We start from the raw sequence: 6,000 nt of genomic DNA on the forward strand, positions 1-6,000 counted from the left end.
ATTGAGGAAAAATAGAAATCAAAATGTATCGTGTACAGATACAAATTCCCTATGATAAATATAATCATAAAGTATACCTAAAATGTACCAATAAACTTAATTTTTTAAAAAGTCTCTTTGAGCTGAATAACTATGTGTGTCAGATCCCAAGACCATCCTTGTGTATGTATATTTGCTAAAGGGTTCATTAAACTCAGCATACAGTTGTGTCCAGTAGGTAATTTTTTTTTTCTGGTAGTGGGAATCGAACTCACTACCTCGTGCTTGCCTGGCAGGCACTGTGCTGCTGAGCTAAATCCCCAGCCCCCCCAAAAGGTAAAATTTGACACAACATTGTCCTAAAGATACAGATCAGGATCATAATTGGCAAGCTTCCTTACACAGAATACAGAACACACTCTTCTCACAGAAAAGGAATACTGCAATGTGTGTACAATGCTTATGCCCAGAAAATATATTAAGATGCAGCATCCAAGATTTTTACTAGGGACTTGTCCACAGGCACTGTCTGGGAAGCATGGACCAAAATTACAGACTCCCAAAAGTGAAAAGTTGTTCAGCATAAGCATCTCTTTCTACAATTTAGGTACAGTTAGCCCTCTGCATCATATAAAGCTTTATATCAGTGAAGAAATGAGTTAACCAGCCTAGTTCCCACTTGCCAGCTACTGTGCAAGCTTGCACACACATATCATACTTTAAGGGTAGCAGCATCAGACCCATCATTTTAACTCATTCGTGTACACCAGGTGGACTTACACATCAAAACCTGCATATAGAACCAGTGAAATGCTCAGTGGGTAATTTATAGCCATCAGTGTATTTCTTGCAAGATAGAAAGGACTGAATTTAATGAGTAAGAGTTCACTGAAAGACTCTGAAAAGAACAAAATAAACTCAATGAAGGCAGAGTAAAAGAATTAGGAGAAATTCTGATATTAATAAAACAAAAAAATGATAAGAACAAACACAAATCCATAGACTTAGTTCCTTGAAAGAAATAATTTTAAAACTAAACTTTGGAAAGCTATAATTAAGAAAAAAGACAAGATACAAGAAAAACTAGCTACAGATACACAAGAGTCTGAGAGATTTTAAGGTAATACAATAAAAAATTCTATGCCAGTGAGTGTGAAAACATCAGAAGCATAGATTTAAATATTAGATATTATAAACATCAAAAATATATAATTAAGATAGATCAAAAAAAAGGAAAAACTTGTAGTTGTATTCATGTAACTATAATCATTACTCTACATTGATACCCAAAAGGTATAATCTACATAATTAATAGAACTTTCTATTAAGAGAATTTCAACTAAAACTTCAGGAGTGAAAAAAATCATCCTATGTTTTACAAGTTGTTTTGTAAATATGAAGTAGGAAACTAAGGCAGATCAATTATTCAATACAATTATCAAGGTCAGTCTAAGTGTGAAAGAAAGTACCCAACTCATTAATAAGATAAATCTCATCCAATATAACACCAAAAACAACTCTGGAAAATTGTAGGTCACATCTTCTTATGAAAGTATAAGCAAATAATATAAACAACAGATTCACACATGTGATAGTTATATACACTATCTAAATGGTATAGTTATTTATATATTATCTAAATAATACATAGCATATGATTAAATATATGTGCAAATATTATATGCTTATATATACTAAAAATATTGTCTATACATGTAGATATAAATACATAACACATACAAGTACATAGGTTAGTTAATTAAGGCTTCCATAGAGATGCAGCATTGAAATCTTATCAGGGTAGTTTACCTCAATAACATGTTAAAGGCAAAGAATGGTCTCTCACTCTTTTCTGCCTGTATTGGTTGGTTCTCTTCCAACTATCTTTTTGGAGATAATGATAAGCTGGTCTTAAAAGTTATATGAAAAAAAGCAAAAGATTTACATGATCTGAAGAGAAACCAGAGTATCTAAAATTTTTTTTTTTTTTTTTTTTTTTTTTTTTTTTGTTCAGCTACCTTCAGTAATCAAGGTTGATTGTTTTTTTTGTTTTTCTCCGGTACCGGGAACCGAACTCACGACCTTGCGCTTGCCAGGCAGGCGCTTTTGCCGCTGAGCTAAATCCCCAGCCCCGTATCTAAAATTTAAATGAAAATGCAAGTGACTTAAAATAGTCAAAATAACATTTAAAAAGAACAAATTTAAAGAATTCACATTTTCAGCTGTCAAAATTTATGACAAGCCACAATAATCAAGACACTGCTGCCCTCACATAAGGCCAAATGTATAGGTCAGAAGAATAGAACTGAGAACCCAGTAGTAAAACTGTACACTTATGCTTAATTTTCAGCAAGAGTGCTCAAATACTTCAAATGGGAAAAAAAATCTCTTTGCCTAGAGGCAGAACCATATATCCATAGGCAAAAAATGAGGTAGGACTCCTTTTTTATACCATACACAAAAATAACTCCAAATGGGCCACAGACCTACATGTGCAAGTTAACACCATCGAAATATTAGAAGGAAACAGAAATAAATTGAGTTAGATAAAGTCATCATAGATATGATACCAAAGGCAAAATTAGCAAAGGAAAACATACAGCTGAATTTTTAAAACCTAATCAAAGATAAAAATTTTCTTCCTCAAAGAACACTCAAAACAGTGAAAAGAGCTACAGAATGGGAGAATACATTTGAAAATTATGTATCTGGCAAGGAACTTGCATCTCGAATGTATATTTAAGCCTCTTACAATTTGATCATAAAAGAGACAATTATAATATGGACAAAGACCTAAATAGACATTTCCCTACCAAAGGTGTGTGAATAGTCAACAAACGAACAAGCAATGAAATTCTGGTCAGTGTAATCAGACACTGGGAAGGTCCCTTAAACTCACAGTGAGTCAGCTACCTCTTCACCCCAAGGAGAATGACTGAAGTGAGAAAAATTCAGGTAAGAAGTATTGGTAAAACATAGAGAAATCACCAAATGTAAATTGCTCAGTCCTTTTAGAAAAAATTTCATCATTCCTCAAAATACCAAACTATGTAGCAATCCCTTTACTACCTGTATAGTCAAGAGAAATAACACATGTTTACACAAAATTTATACACAAATATTCATAGCAGCATTATTTGTAGAGCCAAAAAGTAGAAACAACTCAAAAGTCTGTAAATGGATGAATGGATAAACAAAATTCAATATACCCAGAAAATTGAATTTATCTAAAAATAAATACATTTTATATATATATAACATATATATATATAATTTTAAAATGCTGAACTTTGGATGAAGTTTGAAAATACTGCTAGGTAAAAGAAGCCACTCAAAAAGAGCATGTATTTTATTACTCCATTTGTATAAAATGTTTGCAAATGTAAAAAGACATAGAGCAGATTAATGCTTGCCAGAGAGCAGGACAGGGGAAGTGGAGGTGACTGCTAAGAGGAGAGTGATTCTCTATGAGATAAAACTCATGTTCTAAAATTATTTGTTGAGGCACAGAACTCTGAATATTCTAAGACCATTCATTATGCAGTGGATATGCATGGCGTGCCTAAGAGGTGTCCTGTTGGAGGTGTGCACGAGGCAATGCAGAGCATGACCAAAAGTACACATAGAGCCAACTGAGCAACAAGCCAGGCTGTATATCCTTGCAATAGGGAAGTGCACGTTTCCCGTCTATATGGGACCATACGGCGCACAATGGAGTGATTGAGCTCCAGAAAGGATGTACGTCAGACCCTGCTGAAGACTTCCACTTTGTTCTTTCGAAGTAGCTATTTACAAGGCTGCTATGTATCAAGTAGAAAGGGTGGTGCAAAATGGCTGTTATCTAGTCATCCATGTATTAATTCATTTATTAGGTCACTGGCTCTATAACTTATGCAACACACTTGCGAAATGTTCCTCTTGTCATAGACACTGTGCTAAACATTAGCTACGCACGGTGAAATACATCTCAGCCTCTTTCTAAGCAACCAACTCTATTCTCAAAAGTGGTAAGTAAAAGAAAGAAAATAAACATTTATCCTATCTTTACTACAGAAGCTATTAAAATGTTTCTCAATGTTCAAGTATTCTACTTCCGAAGCAGAAATGTTAAAGTTATAATCTCACTATTTCACAACCCCCAGTGAACCATCAGATGCAGGCAATGGTCATCAAGCAGTACTAGCATCATGAAAGATAAATAATAATATGTGTCTCTTGTGGAAATGCACAGCATTATAAATGAAGTCTGGCCTCCAAAATACCCAAATTGAGTACTATCTAATTAACAATTTAGAGGCAGTATAAAGTCCACAGGAACGTAAAAAATGACTTCATAGGAACACAACCCTGCATAGCCACATGGTGGTACTCTAAAGAAAAGCACCCAGATCCTCAACAAATATGCTTGAAGATTAAAGAAAAAGAAATAGAAGAATAATTTATAGAAGAAAAGACACTTAAGAAATATATCAGCCAACTGGGACCTAGGGACCTACATAAACAGACTTATAAAAAGTTATGAGATAATCAGAAGTTTGAAAATTGCATATTTGACAACAAAAAGGAATTCCTGCTAATATTTAGATATGATAATGGTATTCAGTTATGGTTTAAAAGCATGAGTCATAGATATCAACCTCAATAAGCTCACACTAAGCAGGGGAAATACTTGGCTTAAAGATGAGCAGAATGTGACTTGGTAAGACCGTTCCAGTAGAAAGTAAGCTGCATTATGACACTGCAGGTACGGGGGCACCTCTGATCCTGGAGGATTAATTCCTGTCTAAGAGAGAAATAAGTCTTTAAGCGTGAAGAGTTTCCCAGGAAATCGGGAAGGAAAGGCACTCCAAAATAAGCACATAATATGAACAAAGACAAAAAGGAGAAAACACCAGGGTATGCTGCAGAAATACAAATATCGAAGCATGATTTCAGCACAGAGCCAGTGGTGAGAGATAAGGCCAGAAAGATAGGCCAGAGATACAGAAATGTCATGAAGAATTATAAACCATTTTTCTCTTTTTAAATATAGATTTCAATGTATTTTGGGAGCAAGCTTTTTCCATTTTGTGCATTACACCAAAAGGAGACCTTTGTCTCAGAAATGCTAATGAAACATTAAACTTTTATAAAGTCAGGTGGAAGAACTGCGTTCTTACCAAAGAGCATCTCACCGTCTATAAGGAAAATGTCAAGAGTTACCACAGTAAGAAAACTCTACTGCAAGCATTATGTTTCTCTTAATGCCATAGAAATACAATACAAATTGCAGGTTTTTACAGATTTTGTATGCAATGAATTTTTAAGAAAAGCTTAGTAAACTAAACCTACACTCGAATCATTTATCTCAGTATTTTCAAAATTTAAGCACCATTCATTTACACAATAATCCTTGTTATAATGATTTACCTAGTCTAAACATTTGAAAACATTTGAAATAATGAAGTGACCACTGTAATATGGATATAAAACCACGACTTGAATTTTATCTCTTTCCTGGTATTTAGGAGCATGAAGACATGAAGTACTGTAAAAATATGGAGGTCATAAAATTTCTCTTAGACTTTAAGTACAGCTGCTAAGAATTCATAAATAAGAAATTGACTCCTTTTCTTTCTCTCTTTTCTCCCTCCTCCACTCCTCCTTGTCTCTGTTTTTCTTTTGATTTATTGGTTCTTATTAGTTATACAGAGCAATGGGCTTTGCTTTGGTATATGTGAAAATGTACGTAATAACACTTTGATCATCTCCACCCCTCATGACCTTTCCTTTTCCTTCCCTTTCTCTTCTACTGTGTTGCCTATCTCCAGGAGTGTCCCTACTACTTTCATGTTGTCTCTTTATTTTTCCCTTGATTTGGCATGTGATAAAGTACAAATAGCCAATAAGTATACTAAGGAATATTCAACATCTTTAGCTCTTTGGGGAATGCAAAATTCCATCTAGCCCCTAACAGAAGAGCTACTATCAGGAAGACAAGAGAGAGAGAGAGAGAGAGAGAGAGAGAGAGAGAGAGAGAGA

Source organism: Chinchilla lanigera, unplaced genomic scaffold (assembly GCF_000276665.1).
Source record: "Chinchilla lanigera isolate Chin_1 unplaced genomic scaffold, ChiLan1.0 scaffold00031, whole genome shotgun sequence".
Taxonomy (NCBI): domain Eukaryota; kingdom Metazoa; phylum Chordata; class Mammalia; order Rodentia; family Chinchillidae; genus Chinchilla; species Chinchilla lanigera.